Consider the following 23,436-nt stretch of genomic DNA (forward strand, 5'->3'; position numbering starts at 1 on the left):
TTTTGCACAAATTGGCCGTCATGTTTGCCTGCAAGTACAAAGTCAATTCACAGTAAAATCTTTACAGATTTCGCTTTTATTAGTAAAATCCAGTAAAGAACTTTGTCTCATCTCAATGACGTGATAAGCCACTATATGAAAAGCAAGGATTATTATCACATCTGTGAAAAAGTGTCCTAAATAACTAAGGTGTCCATAAGGTGGGGTTCTATTCTACAATTTGTACAACATTTGACATAGATGTAATCATGCAGTACTTTATTTGCTATGAACATCAGAAAAATGGCAATCATGCTGCATCATCCATGAGCAAATAGGTTGAAATCACCAGTTTATCTGATGTGTTGGTTTCTGGATTCATTTTTTATCAGTATTCTTTTCTTTTCCTCTCTAAAGATACTGACAGTTGGTGTACAGTTCCACAGGTATCTCCTCTGATGCATCATTTTCATACGTGAGCCTAGAAGAGGTGTCAAATTCATCTGGCAGTAAGGGCTATTTACATTAACACTGCTAGCTTGGTGGGATAGCATAAAAAAAACTGCGCCTGAAAATGTCTACAGTTATTGTATATATATTTGCTCAAATGTAAAAAATTTGCACAAAATATTATCTCTACGGCACAATTCCTAGTCATCAAAAAAAGTATGTAGACTGATGCTAAGTCTCAATAGATAATGCTAAGTCTCAATGTTTAACTTAAATTCTAAAATATAATTTCTTTAACATCATTGACAGAAAAAATTCTGGCAGGCTGTGAAAATGCCATTTAGTGCCACTGTGAAGTGGACCTTTCAATGACTTGTGTCCGGGCATTTGGCATTTCTTTTCTCGAACCAGTTTCTTGATATCTGTTAGTACATCCTTCGCTATGGCTACTTGTAATACAGCAGTCAAGTGTTCTTCCGTAAGCCTTGATCTGGGTTTTAATTTGGTGACAAATTTATCAACATGCTGAAAAGTGGGATAGATAGTAAAATAGACCCTTTTTGGGGTCTGCTGTTTATGTGGAACCTTGTGGACGTAGCAACTTGGGTATTGACAAGCATCGTTTCGGCAACTTTGGGGATAAGTCTACACAGAATTGTAAAAAATTCTTAAATTCAATCTTAATTTGTAAGTCAATTCTAAAAAAAGATGCAGCCCCTAAATTGAGACCAAATTGAAGTTATTTGTTTGGCCCTACACATTCTGAAATTTTAAGACAAAATGGCCTTCAACCTAAGACTGAAGTACAAGTGCGTAGAGAACAGGCAACAATTTTTAAAATAGCTCTTAAATGAATTACTAAGGAGATTGACCAGGGCAACTTGTTTGGGTAGCATTACAGAAAACAAATAAAGATTAGTTCAATCATTCTCAACAAAATCATTAAATAATTTTCTTACCTCTAGGCCAAATAATTTACACTCAAATGCAAGATAGAATAATTCAATCCATAACTTATAATTAAATAATACTATACCGAAACACAATCCTAAAAATGAAATTGGGTCCTTTTTAGAAAAATCTTTGAAGTGGTTTTACTCATTTCTAGGTTACTTTGTTCTATTAATTTATCATTTGAATGTGTTTTTTCCTTACTGAATATATATATATATGCACACAGAAACTTGTCGGAGAAGTCTTTTAGTGCAATGAAAGATTAGATCATCCTGAGTTAGACAACTGCCTTGTTGACATTAAGATAAACCTGTTTAATTGGACTTGAACTTTCTCTCAGAAACATTCTGTGTCGGGGTGAACCTTGAGCATAAATATGGTTTACACACTTTATATAGTAGGGCACTTTACATCACCTTTGGACTTTGACTAATGGGTGAATCTTAAAGCTGAGCTAACATAATTTAAGTGTTATCATTCACAGAACTTCGTTGAGAATGGATATGATGAATTAGTCTATATGGAGCAGTAAACTTCCAGTACAATAATTTCAATGTGGACCCCTATAAAAGTGGCTCAAACAACAGAAATCTTTGTGTCGATGTTTTTTACTCTGTCCAGCGCCTTGGGACGTCCTCCCGACGTGAAAGGCGCTATACAAATGTAATCTGTTATTTTCTCTCACCAAATCTACTAGCTCCACTCAGTGATTTGGAATTGCACTGGGTTCTGTTCCTTCGGTACACATTGCCTTTCACTGCCTTACTCGAATAGCTTTTCTTTGTATTTGAACCCCAACAGTAAGATATTAGGCTATTCAACTGTGGGTGAAAGTTGCTGTCAGTTGCAATGCTCTACTTGCCCAGTTTCCACATAGATACAGTATACTTCTTGCAGGACATACTGGATAGCGATTAGGAACCTGAGATAATTTCTCCTCTCACCCCCCACCCATCCCAACCCATGGTGCTAAGGCCAATTCTGGTGCCTTATTGCTTTGTTTCGCCCACAAAACTCAGAGTCACTGCACTTCACCGTGTATCATGTGAAGCGCTTTGAGACATCTCGAAGGCATGATAAGGTGCTGTATCAAATGCAATGATTATTTTTATTATTCCATTTATGAAGTTTAAAATCCAGTTTGCTGCGTTGGAAATGACTGAATTGAACTGCATCAACAGTTAATGTTGTTTGTGATTAACTTTTGACCAAATGTACAGTTTATACATTACTTTTTATCAATATCTTTCCACTGAGTGCAATTTAATGAACTGTGTGAAGATAATAAGAATAAATTTGCAATAAGTGGTAGGTGAATTTCACAAATTATTGACAAGCTTGTACTTGATACAGTACTACATTTTGGTTCATCTGGCGGTCAATTATTTGTTGTTTAGCTGGTGTCGACAACTTGAATGGTCTGCATTGAACATATGGTCATTGACTCAGAAATGTTAAATGCTTGTACATTGATAGAAGTGGTTCATATCTTTACAATGTGCAAACCTATAAAATTAGACCAATGTAAATGTTTGCCTCTGTAGTAAAGTAGGTTAGGTTCAGATAGATGAGCACTTTGTCTGAATTCCTGCAGTTTTTTTTTTGCTAAGTTATAATTCCTGTAACAAAGACAAATTGATTTGTCGAGCGTTGCTGATCAGAAAGTTAAAGAAGCTTGAGCTATAACTGGAATGGTGTTTCAAGCCACAGAAAGCACGGTGTACCACTTCAGCTCATCTTTTTTTTATTGAAATGTCATTGCTACTTAATAAATTTGCTCGATTATGAGCAAATCACATTCTCCTTATAATAATAATAATAATAATCCTTGCATTTGATATAGCGCTTTTCACGTCGGGAGGACATCCCAAAGCGCTTCACAGAATATACTGTAAAGTGAATTGACTGTATATTTGAGGGCGAACGCGGCAGCCAATTGCGCACAGCAATGTCCCACAAACAGTCGTAGATTGAAAATGACCAATTTATTATTGTTTTTAGTTTTGGAGGGATTATTATTAGGCGTGTGGAGTAAGGAAACTTGCCCAAGGTTTCGCCCTGACCTGCCTGGAACTGAACTCAGGTCTCTCGCTTGCAAAGCGAGTGCTCTAACCACTGAGCTACAGGACTCCACGCATTGCATTCAAATGCTTACGCGTGCAATTTGAACAGTAGCTATACAATAATTTAGCAATGGGATGAAATCTTGCCAAAATAAGAATGTGACTGTATTCCATGAATAGGGATACAGGTTTGTCACGGTGGTAAAAATGTCACGGATATCATGATATTTCTGTTTGTTCGTGACACTTCCCTATTGATCGTCTCCCCCTGGATTTGCCCCCTTTCCTCCCATGGTAAAAAGTTTCTGACACCTATGCGTGACTTTATGCAACATTTCCTCTAAACCCTTGACTTTTATTAAATTTACCATGATTCCTTTATAATTTTTCTTTTTGATGATATTTTTAGCCAACAGCATAGCATTCTGTTTTTAAAACTTTTTTGTTGCTTCCACATGTGAGACAATGGGGTCTAATTGCATCAATTCCTAGTGGGATTCCTTAAAAGGACACCAAGTAGGAACTCCCTTTGGTAACCAGAAATATGTCACTTTATCCTTCCCATATCCTACAACAAAAATGGATATTATTCTTTCATCTTCTCTTTCGATCTCGTGACTTTGTTACATCGCTGCTGCAGTTCTCTGAGCTCTTGTAAATTGTAATGTTTCTCGATCCAAAACACTGGCGTATTAAGTAATTCCTTTATTCTCAACTCACGACAATCCTCTACTTCAACCATAAACCCACAACCCGTGGTCCCATTCCCAGTGTCCTTTTATACATCCTGTTTTTTTCTTATTGGCTTGTTCTTGATTGCCAAGTGATATCTTACATAAATCTCTGCGTATCTTCAGAAGCTCGACATTTCTCATGATTAAGACTGATGTTTTTAATTTTAATGTTATGCAGCATTTTGGAATGTTCTTAAATTCACTCTTAATCTGGAAGCCGATTTTCTGCAGTTACCTTTAAGATAAAAGGCCTCTGAAATATGAGGACCGAAAGTGGCAATGGATTGCCAAACCTGTATCAATTGTAACCACTATTGACATATTTTTGAAGTATCTGCTTATATAATTGATATTATCTTATTTCATCTCTCCAGTTCTATAATGGTTTTCCTGACATCCTCTGAATCCATACATTTTATGTGGCTCTAAAAATCAATGAAACGTGGCTACAAATCATAATGGGAAATTTTCTTGCCTAGAAGAAGTGCTTTTTAAGATTATTTGAACTTGCTCATTTTTACAGAGATACTTAACTACAGTAGAGAGCTGATTATCCACACTAATTAAAATCAGACCCATTGTGATTAAGCAAATAGTTCAGAAAATGGATATCGTGCAATATATGAATTGGCTACAGTGTTAACTAAAAAAAGTTCTACTGGGAGTTATAAAGTCACTGTAATACCACAAGGTGTCGGTCCTCTCCCTCCGTGTCTCTCAACTACTTTCTCTGAGGCTTTCAGAGTCAGTTTCTCTCGTTCTGTTGATGACTTTTGCTACCTCTGTGATCATCTCTTTCTCTGACTTTAACTCTCCGCTGTATGAAATTATAAACGCTTACCAAAAAAACATTTTGTCTCAACCATTTTCTTAACAAAAAAACATTTTCTGCTTCTGGTTGTGACCTGAAGCAGAAGCTGGTAGGGCAAAACTTAGGCAAGTTTCCTTACCCCACACGCCTCTGTTTATCTAGCAGTGAGTAGGAACCCAGTTGTTAGTCGATTGGCGGATTGCTTTGGAATGCCCTCATCATAATTCTGGTACAAATACAAAATGTAAATGTAAAAGCTGTTTTCCCAGTGGCTCTGTTGTCGGATTACTCGCTATTTGGCAGAGACCAAAATAACCAAATTGAAAGGCCAAACAGGACTTCTTATTTTATTTAATTCTTTTGAGGACAGACAAGTATGAAATTCATGCTATTCGTGGCTAAGCGTAAAATTCATTTGTACCCCTGCCTCAAGATATTTCTTATTAGCTAGGCAGGGTTGATCGTTTTGATCCAGAGTCCTGTAGCATATTGGTTAGAGCACTCACCTCGCAAGTGAGATGACCTGGGTTCGATTCCCGGGCAGGGCGAAATGCTAGGCAAGTTTCCTTACTCCACATGCCTCTGTTTACCAAGCAGTATGTAGGAACCTGGTTGTTAGTAGATTGGTGGATCGCTTTCCATGGGTAATAATCCCTTTAAAATAATGATAATAATAATGCGGTCAGTCAATCCACGACTGTTTGTGACATTGCTGTGTGCATTTAGCTGCGCGTTTTGCCAACAAAGTATATAGCCAATCCATAATGACCACCATTAGGAGGAGCTTTACTTTATCTTTACTGTCAAGTAGCATCAATGCAGGTATTTCAAGGCTGTGCAACTCCCATGCCTGATGGGACCATTTTTCCAGACCAACAGTATTTTCCAGTTAAGTACTAGAAGCTGACATAGTGTCCCTATACTTACCTATGTGTTGGATGCTTTCTGAGTGTGATGAATTATGAACAAAATCCATCACCTAGTACATCAGATTTGGTCATTTGTGTTACTGTACTGACTTTTGCAAGGTTTTATAATAGATGATACCAAGTGGGGGAGGGGGTGGAAAAGGTGATTTAAGGGGATGGATAATTGTGGTGAAAACCTATAATATGTTGTAGCAAAGCACACAGTACTTTCATCATTAGGTTTAGAGTACTTATGGAAAGGGACAAGGAGCAATCAAAGGTGAAGATACTCAACTGGAAGAGGGCTAATTTCAGTGAGTTAAAAAGGGATCGAGCCAAGGTGGACTGGAAAGAAAGATTGGCAGGTAAAGCAGCTAACATTGGGAAGCCTTCAAGGAAGAGATAGTTTGGGGACAGAGCAAATACATTTCCACAAAAGGGAAAAGTAAGATATCCAAACCTCCCTGGGTGAATAAGGAAATTGGGATTAAAATAAAACAGAAAAAGGAGGCTTATGATAAATGTCAAATCCAAAATACAAAAGGTAATCAAATAGAATATAGAAAGTACAGAGGAGAACTGAAAAAGGAAATAAGAGGGGCAAAGAGATTGTATGAGAAAAGATTAGTAGGTCACATACAAGGGAACCCTAAGGTACTTTATAAGCATATAAAGAATAAATGGTTAGTCAAAGGTAGGGTGGGTTCACTTGGGGACTAAAGAGGAAATCTTATTGTGGAGGCTGACGTACTGACTGAGTACTTTGCATCTGTCTTCACAAAAGAAGAGGATGCAGCCAATGCTACAGTATCGGATAAGAGGATAGAGAAATTGGATAAGCTAAGAATAAACCGAGAGCCAGTACTGAAAAGGTTGTCAGTGCTCAAGGTAGATAGGTCACCTGGTCCGGATGAGATGCATCCACAGGGTAACCTGTGAATATAACGTGAGTAGCAATGTTTAAACCAATTTAGGAGAAAAAAACTCACCTTATATTCTGAAGAAATACAATATTTCTGGAGTCCTGTAGCTCAGTGGTTAGAGCACTCGCTTTGCCAGTGAGAGACCTGAGTTCAATTCCAGGCAGAGGGCAAAACCTTGGGCAAGTTTCCCTACTCCACACAGAGCCTAATAATAATCCCTCCAAAACCAAAAACAATAATAAATTGGTCATTTTCAATCTACGACTGTTTGTGGGACATTGCTGTGCGCAATTGGCTGCCGCGTTCGCCCACAAATATACAGTCAATTCACTTTACAGTGTGTTCTGTGAAGCGCTTTGGGACGTCCTCCCGACGTGAAAAGCGCTAAATCAAATGCAAGGATTATTATTATTATTATCCTAGGTTACTGAGGGACGTAAGGGTGGAAATAACGGAGGCCCTGTCCCCAATCTTTCAATCCTCCTTGGACACCGGGGTGGTGCCAGAGGACTGAACGCTTGCAAATGTTACTCCCCTGTGCAAAAAGGGGCAGAAGGATAAACCCAGGAACTACAGGCCAGTCAGTCTAACGTCAGTAGTGGGAAAATTTTTGGAGACTATAATCGGGACAAAATAAATCTTTTTGATGAAGTAACGGAGAGGGTTGATGAAGGTAATACAGTTGATGTAGTTTATATGGATTTTCAAAAGGCATTTGATAAAGTGCCAGATGAGAGACTTGTAAACAAAATAGAAGCCCGAAGTATTAAAGAGACAGTGGCAGCATGGATACAGAACTGCCTGGGAGACGGAAAACAGAGAGTGGTGAACGGTTGTTTTTCTGACTGGAGGGAAGTGTGCAGTGGTATCCCTCGGGGGTCAGTCTTGGGATCACTGCTGTTTTTGATCTATATAAATGACCTGGACTTGCATATAGGGAGTACAATTTCCAAGTTTGCTGATGATACTAAGATAGGAAAACTAGTAAACATTGAGGAGGATAGTAGCAGACTGCAAATGGTACATAGACAGACTGGTAAAATGGGCAGAGACGTTTAATGTGGAGAAATGTGAAGTGATGGATTTTGGGAGGAAGAATGAGGAGAGGCAATATAAGCTGATGGTTCAATCCTAAATAATAATAATAATAATAATCCTTGCATTTGATATAGCGCTTTTCACATCGGGAGGACGTCCCAAAGCGCTTCACAGAACACACTGTAAAGTGAATTGACTGTATATTTGTGGGCGAACGCGGCAGCCAATTGCGCACAGCAATGTCCCACAAACAGTCGTAGATTGAAAATGACCAATTTATTATTGTTTTTGGTTTTGGAGGGATTATTATTAGGCGTGTGGAGTAAGGAAACTTGCCCAAGGTTTCTCCCTGCCGGGAATTGAACTCAGGTCTCTCACTTGCAAAGCGAGTGCTCTAACCACTGAGCTACAGGACTCCAAAAGGGGGTGAAGGAACAGAAAGACCTGGGGGGTTCATATAAGTAAACCTATGAAGGTGGCAGGACAGGTAGATAACGTTGTTAGAAAAAACATACGGGTACTAGGCTTTATGAATAGGGGCATAGAATACAAAAGTCAGGAAGTTATGATGAATCTTTATAAAACACTGGTTAGGCCTCAACATGAGACTGTGTTCAGTTCTGGGCACCACACTTTAGGAAGGATGTCAAGGCATTGGAGAGGGTGTAAAGGAGAGTTACCAGGTTGGTACCAGGAATGAGGGACTTCAGTTTGAGGATAGGCGAGAGAAGCTCGGATTATTCTCCTTGGAGCAGAGAAGGTTAAGAGGAGACTCAATACAAGTTTTCCACATAATGAGGGGATTTGATAGGGTGAACAAGGAGAGACTATCTCCACTGGTGGGTGGGTCGGTAACGAGAACAACAACAAAATTACGTTTGTATAGCCCCTATCATGTTGGGAGGACATCCCAAGGCACTCATACCCGAGCTGGGGGTCGGGATTGGGGAGGGTGGAGGCCAGGGGAGGAAGCAGGGTGATCGAAAGCATGGTCAAAGAGTTGGGTCTTGAGATGTGTCTTGAAGGAGGCAAGGGAAGGGGCGAGGCGGAGGTACAGCGGGATGGAGTTCCAGAGAGTGGGGGCAGCGTGGTAGAAGGCCCACTCACCAATAGTGGAGCGAGCGAGGCGGGGGACATGAAGCAGGCCGGAGCCCACTGAGCAGAGGTCACGGAGCCTGGTTTGGGAGAGGAAATGGGCTGCAGAGTTCTGCATGATCTGCAGCCTATGGAGGGAGGAGTTGGGGAGGCTGACAAGCAAGGAGTTTGCATAGTCGAGCCTCGATGTAATGAAAGCATGTATGAGGGTTTCGGCGGAACTGCGGTGTGAGACCTTGGCGAGCCGGGTGAAGATTGCGGAGGTGCGGGAAGGCAGAGCGGGTCATGGCGCAGATGTGTGGTAGAAAGGATAGTTGAGGGTCAAACAAAACGCCAAGGACACCGATTTAAAATAGTTGTTAAAATAAACAGGGGAGGTGAGGAGAAATTTTTTCACACAGTGACTTGTTCGGATCTGGAATGCATTGCCTGAAAGGGTGGTGGAAACCAATTCGATAACAACTTTTAAGAGAGAAGTAGATAATTATTTGGGGAGGACAAGTTTGCAGGGCTATGGGGAGAGAGCGGGGGAGTGGGATTGAATTAGATAGCTCTTTACAAAGAACCGGCAAAGGCACGATGGGCTGAATGGCCTCCTTCTGTGCTGTATAATTCTATGATTCTATGAGTGTTTTGGATATTCAGTCCTCCAGTTTGGCACAGCTGTGTTGGCCAGTTTTAATGCTTCACATTGGTATGGAGATCCAGCGCCTTTGCTTGCAGTAACCTTTGTCATTCTGGATATAGCTCGTGGCGCCGTGCTTTCTAAATCGTTGACAGAAGCCAGTTTCTCTCACTCCAAAATTATTCAAGGAATCAAAAGATGTTTTTTTCCAAAAATATTAATTAAGAGTTTGCAGTTTTGGAGCCTTTTGTCTGAGTCTATTTGGACAATTTACAAAAGGAACAATATTTTGGAATAAGAATCCGAATAAATGAATCTTAATTAAATAAATGGCTTCTAAATCTTAACTGTATTTGACTTGAGTAATGGGGATTGCAAAGCGGGAAGAGAGGATAGAGAATTCTGCAGTTGTGGTGTGAGCTACAAAAGAACAACCTGACAATCGTTGGAAGAATTCAGTGACCGCGGGGTGAAAATTATGATTTTTTTAACACATTCCATTCCTTTATTGAGGAACTTGGTTAAAATTGGTTTTGACTTCTTAATAATTCTGGATAATCCACCATTTTGGATTTCTGCTTTCCAATTGTTTTTGAACCTGTGAGTGAATGGACTTTGAGGTACTGGTTTACAGGATATTAATTTATTTATGCTTTAAAATGGCATTGAAAGATTTAAATTTTTAATCCAAACTTAATATTCAGTGTAATAACAATCATAACTATTTACATTTGGTATAACACCTTTCATATCATGAGTGTGTCGCAAAAACGCTTTCACAGAATCTACTAAACTGTTGTGACTGTGCATTTGTAGGCGAACGGAGAAACCTAATTGTGCACTGCAATGTCTTTCAAGTAGCCATGAAACAAGCTGAAGGATTGAAGGGTATGGGTTAAGCAATGGGATTGAAAAAAACACCTTGTTCTGAGACCCAGTGCAGACTTGATAGACCAAATGGCGTCTTTGTGAACTGTACATTTCTATGATTATATTCAATTAATCTGTTTGAACGAGCCAGGAACAAAATGAAAGACAAAGGTAAAGTGGTTAAATCAGACTGATTCTGTAAGTACAGACTTGAACTGTGATTTGAGGACAAGCATTGCACAGTTAGAAATGCAGATGACAGTTACAGTAATAAAGATGTGGTTAGGATATTGGCACAGATATTGGATGGAAGTCGTTCTTTTCTTTGCTGAGATATGAAAATAAAAATTGTGCTGCAGCAGTTATCTGGCTCTGCTAATCAGCAGCGTTAGTTATTGGTGTAAATTGTTTCCACATAAAATCACTTCAGTGCTACGAGTCCAGCAAGCTACAATTGAGCATTCAGAAAGGGTCAGTCAACAGTTTAGTTGGGAGCCTATGGTTTGTGCATCACACGAGATGGATGGTAAATTTTTCACACTGAACACTTTTTTCTTGTTATGGCTATTCGTTCCAGTCAGTTTCCAAATGTAAATTTGTTTTATGCTACTTAAGGAAGGGAATACGGATTATGTTTACCTGATGTTCCTACCTTTAATATTTGCAAGTATGACTATTTAATGTACAGAAGAATGCAGTGTATTCGCATATTGACCATCCACATATTTTCACTTATCCACATTGGGCCCCATTGTGGAAGTGGACAGAAGTGAACTTGGGGCAGTCATCCTAGCAACAAAAGCAAATTATAGTTGCCCACATTTATGTGATGTTATTGGAGTTTTGATTTGCGTGTACTGTGTAAATCTACATGGTGGAGGTAAGCCTTTATACAGCAAATTAAGGACACGGAGAGAGTTTGAGACAGAAAAATAGAGATAATAATACAGAGCGAGAGAGGGAGAAAGGGATAACATTAGAGCGATTGAGATAGAGAAAAAGAAAGCATTATAAAAAAGAGACAGAGATGCAAGGGCTGGAACAGTATTGTACAATAGTGACAGATTAATTCCTGATGAAGAATCTTTTGGTTTGTATTTTGCATGATGGCCAATTATCTGTGCTGTTTCCTAATCCGCAATGGGAGCCATTTCAATCCGAGTGGATAAGGAGCTCTCTAATGTGGTGCAGAAAACAATAATAAATTGGTCATTTTCAATCTACGACTGTTTGTGGGACATTGCTGTGCACAATTGGCTGCCGCGTTCGCCCACAAATATACAGTCAATTCACTTTACAGTATATTCTGTGAAGCGCTTTGGGACGTCCTCCCGACATGAAAAGCGCTATATCAAATGCAAGGATTATTATTATTATGTCGTGAAATGATTGAACATCCTCCCTGAAACAATAACTGCAGTTTGAATGGGCAGAGCCTGTGTTGTTTGTCACAGAAGAGTAATTGCAAAATTAACAGTTCTCCATACTTCAAAAGTGTATTGAGAACTGAAGAGAAACATTTTCTGCAAGATGTATATGAAGCAAACCACTGCAGTTCTTAAATGGGAAGTTGGCACGACTCAGAAATTTTTATGGAATCGCACGTTCCTCCCAAAATAGTAGCAGGAAGAATTGTTCAAGTGGCCCATCAATGCAAAACATGCCCAACAAAAAGCTTGACAAAAATTAGAAGAAAAATAATCTCCGTCTCCTGTTACATTTACTCAATGGAACGGAGATCCTGAACTTCGTAAGCCGCACGTATCATTCTCTTCTAAAAGGATGGATTTGTTTCAGTTGTGCAGGATGGACTGACAGTGGCCAGAGCTACACTAGCGAGTCCAAGACACATGCTGGCCATCTGGGAAAACTGCCGGATATTGGACAACAACAGAAGTGTGGTGGGATCACATTTTAATAGGATACAGTTGATATGCGCAACATGAAAGCGTTTTTTTCATTAAGTACTGGTGAATTGAAAGAGCAGAACTGAAAAACTATTGACTGCAATAAGTCAAAAAGTTGGCAGATCACTTTTCGCCTGTCTTGCAGATTGGATAAAACTTTGGCAGGTAAGGTCAATTAAACAATGCCGCAAAGTCAAATATCTGTTGATCACAACATATTTTGGAACAAACAGCAGTAAGTTCTTTGGTTCCATGAATATCAGGTCCAGTTTACAAATATTTTCAGCTAGTCCCCATATGTTTGTTGGAGCCATTAAATGTAACTTCCTGTGAGGTTTTTTTTGTAATGACGTGTATTAAAAAAATCTTAATACTGCAACCCTTGATCGTCAATGGCTTGTTGCTAGATTTCACATGCTGCAGTTCACAGGTTGTAGGTCAAATCGTATAAGACAGATCTAATAACAGTGCAATTATTTGGTGATTCTTATAGCTCCTGACACCAGTTTGGTGGGCTTTGCATAAAAATGGTGTCTTGCAACTCACCTTGCTGTCAACCGATTTGTGGACTCCTTTTTAGTGTCTAAATCGACTTATATTGTGAGACAAGTTCACTAACCCAGACCTAAAATCAGACCTTTAATTACGACACGTTGAGTCAGAAGATTGTGGATTCAAGCCCCATGTTAGGGGATAGGTGGAGTCCTGTAGCTCAGTGGTTAGAGCACTCGCTTTGCAAGTGAGAGACCTGAGTTCAATTCCAGGCAGAGGGCGAAACCTTGGGCAAGTTTCCTTACTCCACACAGAGCCTAATAATAATCCCTCCAAAACAAAAATAAATTGGTCATTTTCAATCTACGACTGTTTGTGGGACATTGCTGTGCGCAATTGGCTGCCGCGTTCGCCCACACATATACAGTCAATTCACTTTACAGTGTGTTCTGTGAAGCGCTTTGGGACGTCCTCTCGACGTGAAAAGCGCTATATCAAATGCAAGGATTATTATTATTATTATTATATAGCTGTACACAAATTGACTGCCACATTCGCCTATGAAATATGCAGTCACTACACTTTACAGTAAATCCTGTAAAGTTCTTTGAGATGTCCTCTTGGTAGCAAATTATTATTATTCCTGTTATTATTGTGGAGGAACAGCGGGCTAGGTTGTGGATACTTTCGTTGTTTTATGGTGGTTATGCCGTTTAAGCATTTTTTCCAACCTCAATAAGTATGAAACTGGCACCCTATTTGGAAGTACTTACTACAAATGATCTGTATTCTTCAACATTTGTCTTTTACACCTGTGTGAAAGATTGAGTTCAAAGAATTATTTCTGTACCTTGTGGAAGCATTTAGTTCAAGCAGCTGTTGAAGTAGAAGGAGTACATTTGAAACCACTTCAGCAGCTTAGAAGTAATGAGTTCATTAATCTTCAACACGTTTTTGTGGCATCAGGTATTGGCGCAGTGGTTTAAGTCTTATATCTGCAGCTGGTGTAGAAATATTACACCCCATTTATACTTGTACATTTGTAGCAGGTATCCAAAACAGTTCTAGCAAGTAGGAAGTATAAACAATGAGGTGTTGGTTTACTCTGATCAGATTTCAGGGGACAAAAATTCAGATGAAACCTTCTTGGCAGGTTAATCCAATCACGGGTTCTGTGGATCACTTCATAAATAATAATTTAATAATAAATAAGAAGAATCTTATATTTGATGTAACGCCTTATCAGGCAGTCAATGTCTAAAGCGTTTCACAGGATATATTATAAAGTGGTGTGACTATGTATTTTGAGGGTCAACTTGCAATGGATCTAGGATGAAGGTCAGAACTAGGCAAGAAACTTAAAATTAGATTTGAAATCTCTATTATCAATTGGATGGTGGATTGCAAAGGATTTGCAATCGCGTGGAGTCCCGTAGTGTATTGGTTAGTGCACTCGCCTTGCAAGCAAGAAGACCCGGGTTCAATTTCTGGGTGAAACCTTGGGCAAGTTTCCTTACTCCACACGCCTCTGATTACCTAGCAGTAAGTAAGAAACTGGTTTTTAATCTATTGGTGGCACACTTTCTGCGGGTAATAATCCCTCCAAAATAATTAAATAAATCATAATTTGGTCAATCACTCCATGGCTATTTGTGGGACACTACTGTTTGCGATTGGTTTCCACGTTTCACCCACAAAATGCACAGTCAATATTCTGTGAAGCACTTTGAGGTGTTTCGGCGACGTGATAAGGCGCTATATCAAAAGCAAGGATTAGTGTTTTTCTCATTGTGGTCCAATATGAAGGGGCTGAAGTATAAATAGGACTTTTACCTCATGGAACTATTATTTTAAATAGATATTTATTATTTTATGTTTAGTATTGCAATTAAAGCAACTCCATCAGCTTAGAACCGATTTGTTTCACACTGTCCATCCACAAGTGTCTTAAAATTATATTTATCACTAAAATTTTATCAGTCCGCTGTATGTTACATTATTTATCATATAGTGTAATAGCATTGAGATGAAAACCAATACTCCCTCACATTTTACTGCTCTAAATCTGTCATACGATAATGGTTTATGGGAGTGTTGCTACACTTAAGGCAGCGTGTATATAGACTTAAAATGGAAAATGTCTTTCCATATAGCAGAAAAATTGTTTAAAGTCCACAGTTAATGGAAATAATAACCTCCCACCTCAGAAGTGAAACGCAGATTACTGCCAGCATCAGTCCCACCCAAATGGGAGCATTAAGTGGAAGTCTAGTTTATTGTGTGGAATATAGAAGCCAACTGAGCTGCAATTTATGGTTGGGGCTCGCATTCAGATTGCAAAATCTGTGATTCTGCTAATGGATAATAAAATCATATTAGTGCCATTGGAAATATATGTGCATAGGCAGACGGAGGTCTCCCTGACCTAGCACATAACTGCATTAAGCAATGCACTCACAAAAGTTGACCCAAATTTACTCAAGGTGACTGTCACTGTGGTATTCTGTTTGCTAACTATGCAATATGGATTTGATTTGAGACTTATTTATTTTGCAGCATTACGTATAAGGGCTAGAATCAAACTAATAGTTCAGCTGCGTCAATTTCTACTTGTAATAATATTTATGCCTTCTGGAATGAGTCGGAACATTTCTGCTCTGTAAGGTTAAGATATCCCATTAAGTTGCATCTATGTCGTGCCCTTCACTCAGGTGATAAGACGGGGAGGGAGGAAAAAAACCGCTTGCTGCAGTGAAAAATGAAGATGAAACCATGATGTATTCAGTTTCATTGCCAAAATGGTGCCATTAGGGCGCTTTGTTGTGCTGGATTAATAGAGCAGAGGTCAAGTTGTAAATGAATATGCTGATGATATGCATGTAGCTGTTTCTGTGAGTTATAATTAATATATTTAATTTATTGAGTAATGTTGGAATGCAGTTTAAGATATTTTCAGCATGTGAAACACCACTTATTTTCTTTTGGATGTAAATGGCCCTTGGCTGGCATTATGATCTTGGGGGAAGTCATGTTTGCTATGATGTATAGCGGCATGACATTGTGTGGAGACTTCAAAGAATAAAGTAACTCTGGAGCTAAATCGTTTCTCGTGTAGTTTCCTCCTCAGCCTTGATTTTATTTTTTTTAAGTTCTACTTTTTTTTAAAAGTAATAATTATTGAGCCCTGCTGTGGACAAAAAGCAAATGTTACATTCCACAAAATAGTTTACAAAAGAATGACATTGTACATTATGGTTATTGCAAAACTATAAAACTTTATACAAGGTTAACCAAAAAGTCGCGATACCATTACAATGTCTAATAAGTCTTAAAAAAATTATGATTTTTTTAGGTAATAGGGTGGTTATCACGACTCTTTGGTCACCCTGTATTTATTGAGCACAGAAAATTACGTATAATATAGGAACATAGGAACAGGAGTAGGCCATTCAGCCCCCAAGCCTGTTCCGCCATTCTATGAGGTCATTGCTGATATGTACCTCAATTCCATTTACCCTTCCTTTCCCATATCCCTTGATACCCATATCTAACAAAAATCTATTCACTTCAAGCTTAAAAATTTGAATGGATCCAGCAATTATATGCAGGTATTGGAGTGATAATCTCACAATGGAATGATAACCTCACAATCAAAGCACATTCCTAGTCAGTTGCCAAGTACAGTATCGTTTTTCTCTTGCGAAGAGCTTTTGGATTGGGATAAAGGACAGCATTCTTCTCCCCTTTGTAACTTACCTGTCACAGTACCTCCCCAATCCCTCAGTTAGAAGCATCTGTCTGTCCAATGAACTGGTGACTAGGATTGAAATTCACCAGATTTATGATGTTACGTTATGCACACGGTACCACACAGTACCTGGATGCCTCACCGCAAGCCACTCTCCAGTTTATCCGATCGGGAAGGCGTAATCAGTGAGGTCTGTAAGCAGAGGGGCCAATTGAGGGTAATTCAGAACAAAGTTCACAACATGGAATGCACGCACCTGCTCCTTGGTTAGGGGCTGAGGCCAATTAGTAGTAACAAGTAACATACTCAATAAAATGAAGTAGTGTGTTTTTTCTGTCCTTGATATGGAGACTGACTGCTTGTTTGGGTTGACAGGTTCTGTTCCAGACAAAGCTGTTTTAGTTGCTTTAAATGCCAATAGCACCCCAGCACAGATTCTGGGATCCCCAAACCTTGGCATTCTGGAAAAGAATAAGTGGGTTGCTTCCCTCTGGGGAGCGACTATGTACTCCATTCCAGGAATGGGAAATTTCCATGCATATGTGGAACTCAGGATCTAGTTTTGATACTCTTTAAGCGTGGTGAAGAGCTTCTGTCAGACACCCAGCTAAACTAGAGTCTGTACATCTTCAGCTAACACTGAAAAATACCGAGCATTAGAGTGATAAAGCTAGTCAGACATCAAGAATTATTGTAATGTATAAGCTGTATCATACTAAAATAAATGCAAGGGTCATCTTAAAATTTATATTTTTAAAATTTATCTTTTCTTGCTCCATCATCACGTTTTTCTTTGATAGGTCTTCTTCTCGTTCCCCTCTCTGTTTTTTTTATTTTAGCCTCATTTTGCTTACAAAATATACCGTGAATTCACTTATAGTGTATTCTGTGAAGCACTTTGAGATGTATTGAGACGTGATAAGGCACTATATTATTATAGGATTATTCATATTGAAACCATTCCGAAGCTCAGATTGATAGTTGAGGATGCATCTATGTTTTGGGTCTACAAAGGAAGCGGAGGACAAGCATTCCTTATCTGTGGCTTCCAAGACTTGGCATGGCACCCAACAAGTGGACTTGTCTGTGGTGGATTTCAGGCCTCACTATTATTCACTGAACCTAAACTTCAAGTACTGCTGTACTTAAAGAGCCCTCAGGGCTCTGTCCTGAGTCCTCTCCTCTTCAACATGTATATGCTCCCTCTTGATGATATCCGTAGACATGGAGTCAACTTCCACATGTACGCAGATGACACCCAACTCTATCTATGCCTCCACCCTTGACTCCAGGACCACTACTGTCCTGACAGAATGCTATTCCCACAGTCCCTTCGTCTTGCTCCCTCTCTTCAAGGTACGTCCCAAGACCCTCCTCTTTGAGGGTCCAAATCCCTGACCATCCAGCGCCTTCAGACATCCTCCTGATGTGAAAGGCGTCATACAAATATAATTTGTTGTTGTTGCATCGATCAATAGAATAAGCTCACTTGTGGAGTACAATATATTGAAGCAATCAGAAGGCAAAAATTAGATCAAAAGGGTCATCATTCCATCAGATAATGTTATCTAAAAGCTTTGTTCCTTTAGATAAAACTTATCTTAGTGGCTTTGTGCTTTTGCACCCAGCCTCTTAGGTCAGTGCCTAGCTAATCAAGCTCTGAGGAATATCAGATGAAACTGGCCCAGTGTTAGCTTTCTAACAGTTTAGCAATAGTTTGCAGTCTTCTGACAGTGGTTTGATTGACTATAAGTGATGATTTATCTTGGGCAATGTTAAAATTCCTCCACCACAGTCATTCTGTAGATAAGTGTAATTCTTTTCGGGTAGAACCTAGGTCATTGTGAATCCTCCACCCTGACTTGAAGCACCTATTCTGTTTGAAGAAAGAAGTGCTGACAGCAAAAGTAAATATTGATATCTACCGTGAGGCCTGGAACAGGACTTGGTTTTGCAGATAAAACTGCTATTTATTTTTCCAGCTCTAACCAATCATCTTGCATAACTCTGCAGGCAATAAAATGGTAGTATAATTGTTGGATTTTTAACCTCCTATTGCAGTTAATGGTCACCAAGAGTTCAAATACATTTTCTCATAGAGAAAACTGTATGATGCATTATTGAGTGAAGTAATTATTCCACCAGTAAAGTCCTGATGATCCACTTGCTTTTGTGTTGATGTCGTGTCAAAGTGTCTGGCTTGTAGTCGGACGCATGCTTATTTTCTACGAACGACTAGCAGCGTCATGGAATAAAAAAAGGAACTGGAAAATATCTTGTCAACTAACATGATTCATGGTTATGAGAATAACAGATAAATACTAGTGAGAAATTGGATGGGCTGACTGCCTGGCCTGGACTTGATCTGCATGAAGTTGTTTTCAAAATAAAATGTGCTTAATGCATATGTGTTCGCCATGGGCTTTTGTGTTTAACGTAGAAAATTCTCCATCGAAAATACTTTGCTCGGTTCCAACAAGAGTAAAGCATTCTTCAAACGTTCTTCGAGACAATATTGGAGCTTGAGATGAAACTTGTCAAGAGAGGATGCATTTTGAATCTTGTATACATTTTTGTGTTGTTGAAGGATTATTGAAGTGTGTGGTCATACAATGGCATGCTTTTACTGATAGTAAAATATTTGGTCATTTATGCTTTTACTGTTCACCTGGATATTTACATATGGGGGTGGGGGGAATTAAGATTAGCTCTACTGAAAGAATAATGTCAGGTTAACTCTTGTAGGAATATGTTGCAATAGAGGTTAACCTTCCCATACAGATGTCTCGCATAACTTTTCTCTGTGTTTGAATTGCACTATTCAGCCATCTAGTAAATTTCAGCAGTGATAATCATGACATTGATTGTTTCATTTTTCACCATATCATGTCGGAAGTTGTATTGGATTATACTTTTCTATAATTGATTCAGTTTTCACGTGATAACGTCCATTAACTAGACATAGGTTCAGGTTCGAACTGCATTTCCTTTACAGCTACCTGACAGCTCAGAAAGTTGTGTTATTTTCGAAGTTAACAAGTAAGTGTCAAGACAGGCAATTTTACAAATTTGAAACTTCTGAAGAGAATTAATGCTCTGAGCTAAAATCACACTGAATCCTAACTTATTTTAACAGTGTGCTGACATCTTTAATGTTAGCCTGAGCATTGTCAACCTGGTTTCCCAAAGAATGAGATTCATACATGAATAGCCTGAGTGAGCTTAAAATATTACAGATCTTACCTAATATCTATAACTGAAAATTACGTATAGTATAACAGCAATACCCTCCATTTGTTGAGAGTGAGGCTTACATTAAATGTCTCTTGTTTCTTAGTGAAACATCTTACATTGGACAGAAGCCCTTTGTTGCTTTATACTGTTCAGAAATGGAAATTATTGCTCAACTAAAATTATAAATTTTCTGTCATGTATTGTATTAGTCATGCGTCATCTATGAACCCATTTCTTTGGGAAACCAGATTGATAGTGCTCAGGATATCATTAAAGATATCAGCACAACATTAAGATAAATGAATGTGATTTAACTCAGAACATTAATTCTCTTCAGCAATGGGTCGCAAAGGAAGTGAGATAGTAAGTTACAAGTGTAGGCAAGAAACAAAAACAGAAGTCGCTGGGAACACTCAGCAGGTCAGGGCAGCATCTATGGAGAAAGGAAAGTGAAGTCAACATTTCGGGTCCACGACCCTTCGTCAGAACCGGGGCATGACGTTCCCTCCCAACATGCCCCAGTTCTGACGAAGGGTCGTGGACCCGAAACGTTGACCTCACTTTCCTTTCTCCATAGATGCTGCCCTGACCTGCTGAGTGTTCCCAGCGATTTCTGTTTTTGTTTCAAGTTTCCAGCATCTGCAGCATTTTGCATTTAGTGTAGGGAAGAGTCCATTGAGCTTCACCGCACTGTGACTATTTACCTAGTTAGGGAATTCTTATCACAAAAGTACTTGCCATGCTTTTAGCTGACTGTTGTCTGAATAAAGTCAGCAGTATTTCCAAATAAGCCAACTAAGTAATGCCCTGGTTTAAGATAACGCCTTTATATTGTCTGCCACAGATTTCAAAAGTAAAAGCAGGCTAGTCTCATTGTACTACCTTATTCAGGATCTCCAGATTCTCCCATTCACACAGCTGTTCATTATAGCTACCATAATGCTGATATGAGGAGGAGAAAATAATCTGGGAGATAGATAAAGGTGGAACACAGCAGCTCAAAGTTCGTCCACTGTAAAATGTTGACCTCTGGAAGAGTGTTATTTGTTGAACACTTCAATAAATTAATTTAAATCCTGATAATAAAACTTTCAAGTTATACTGATCTTTTTTTGGAAGCAGAGGAATAACTCCAAATGTTTTTCAAAGTGCAGGCCAATCCAGTTGTAACATGGTAGTTTGGGTCTCTAAATTCAGACACCGCATCATAATAAAGAGCACTAAAAAAAAGGCTGCCATAAGTGTTTCCAGGCCATCAAGTTGCTGTCAATGTTGCTTCCTGCTCAGTGCAGAGAAGTGGCAGTCGCTCTCGTGTTTGTAGCAGTTGCTGGGACACCATAAGATGCCAAATCTTTCTATGTCTGAGCACTGGGTGCAGAAAGGCAGCCAAGTCAGCATAGGAAGCCTGAAGTCTACCACACTCCCAAGATACCACAGAACTATAATGCAACCTCAGTATTGGTTGGGCCATTGTTGTACCGGGTTTAGGATGTATTTGTTTATAATAATAGACCTTGCATTTGACATAGCGTCTTATCACGTCGTTGAGATGTCTCAAAGCTTTTCACAGAAAATATTATAAAGTGAGTTGAGTGTATATTTTGTGGGCGAAATGCAGCAGCCAATTTATGCAACACAAAGGATGCCTGTAGGGTACTGAGATTGCTTCTTGTGGGGTGCATTTTCCTTTTCTGTTTCATTGCCTCTTTGCATTGAGTTGGCAGACTTGGTGCTCGATCTGCTCTCTGTAGCAGGCTGCCGGAGACATCATGCATCGCCCAGATATGTCTTTCATATCAAATTTATAGCATTTGTTCACAAAATAAAATAAGTGGAATTATTTGTTAAGCAAAATCTGCTTTCGAGGGCCTTTAGTCAGTTCACTGGTCTAAAATCGAATAAGATAGTATCTTCTTCAGGTCACTGTCGAACCGTTGACACTAAATCCTGCAATACAGTAAAAAGTAAAAAGTGTCGTAATACTTTGGCAGCCTCTTGTGGTAGAGATCAGGCAGTGTAGGTTCTTCTTTCCTCATCCACTTGACTATTCTGCTTTAGATTTTTAAAAATAGCTGTTCAGTGCTCCTAGCAACTACTTATTCCAAAAACTAGTGAACTTTTTAAACACAATTTTTCACAAAAGCTGGGAGAATCTCTGCTAATACCATGCAGTACTTTTCCCATAATTGGATGATTTAACAGATGTAGAATTGCAGAAAAGAAGCAAGCTGTGTATGGCTTAAGCATGAGAGAAGTGATATCTCGTGGGGAAAGGCGTGAGGACAGATGGAAAATAATGAAGACAGAATTTCTGGAGTGATTTCCAGCAAGAAACAAAAATCTTGTGGTTTCACCAGAAGGAATGTATTTCAATTCTACATGTCTAATTCGATACGGATGTTTTAAATTTGCCTGATAATAATGATGAGTTAAATCTGTCTCAGGGAATGAGATCTAATAATTCCAGGGATAAGGAGCTATATCTGGCCATTTTCAGAGCAACAAAAACTTTTATTTAGCATTTATACAGCATCCCTCACGCAGGATAGTGTCCCAGAACGCATGACAGTGGCGGAGCACGGCGCCAAGGCGGGGGGAAGAGGGAGGTGATCATAAGCAAGGTCGAAGAGGATCAACAACAAGAACAAAATTACATTTGTACAGCCCCTTTCCCGTCGGGAGAATGTCCCAAGGCGCTGGAAAGGTCTTCAGGTCCGACCTGAAAGTGAGAAAAGAGGGGGCAAGGGAGAGGGATTGAGGAAGAGTGTTCCAGAGTTTCAGGGCTTAGTGGCTGAAAGTGTGGCCACTGATGGTGGAACGGAGGGCATGTGGGACAAGCAGGAGACCGGAGCCAGTCGAGCGGTGCTAGTCGAACAGTAGTGGGTTGGGGAGTAACCAGGTTGGAGGGGTCGGGAGGTGCCAGGGCAGAACAGAACAAGGAAAGGAGGTATTGAGAAACATAACGAGAGTGACAACTACCGTGTCTGATAAAAAAAATCTGTGTATAGGTATTAAGGTTAAGTTGAATGGGACAGAAAGTTCGACATGCTGAACAGCCACATTAGTACTACTGCCTAAAGGGGACGGCAAAGAACCTTCTTTGAGAAAAACGATAGATGTGTTTCAACTCATACGAAAACAAATTTAGCGTTCAAATCGCAGTTAATCAGCCAAGATACCAACTGAGCAAATGTAATCTCACAAACCTCTGATCTGGAAAAACAAGTTGCATGTATTTAGGTGAGAAATGGTGCTGGCACCAAACAGCAGCCCAGCCTGTTGGTTTTATCTCTTTAGCCATGAAGTGTTCCCAGTTCTGCTTAAGCAGGTCTAAAATGACAAGCTTGTCTGGAGACTGATAAACAATAATAGATAAAGTAAAGAATGATATGCTCAGTGAGGTACAGTTTGAATAGAGGAAATTTAATGGGAAATCGCTACATTGGTAGCAGATGGACTAGTTTCCTGAACCTCATTCCTGGTCGAAATTTCAGAGCTATAAAAAATTTGTACATCAGATTTACTGTCAGATAGAAAAGGTGAATAAAGGATTTGTTTATTTGGCTCTACTAAATCTCAGATGATTCTGATTTTCTTGTCAACTG

The 23,436-nt window shown here is 39.3% G+C and overlaps 1 protein-coding gene across 3 annotated transcripts in view; it reads left to right on the forward strand.

The window, feature by feature from the left end:
* stk3 (serine/threonine kinase 3 (STE20 homolog, yeast)) overlaps window positions 1-23,436 on the forward strand; it is a 232,900-nt gene that overhangs the window by 99,965 nt on the left and 109,499 nt on the right. The gene's annotated exons all lie outside the window — the stretch shown is intronic.

Source organism: Callorhinchus milii, unplaced genomic scaffold (assembly GCF_018977255.1).
Source record: "Callorhinchus milii isolate IMCB2004 unplaced genomic scaffold, IMCB_Cmil_1.0 Scaffold2, whole genome shotgun sequence".
In the NCBI taxonomy this organism is placed as follows: Eukaryota; Metazoa; Chordata; class Chondrichthyes; order Chimaeriformes; family Callorhinchidae; genus Callorhinchus; species Callorhinchus milii.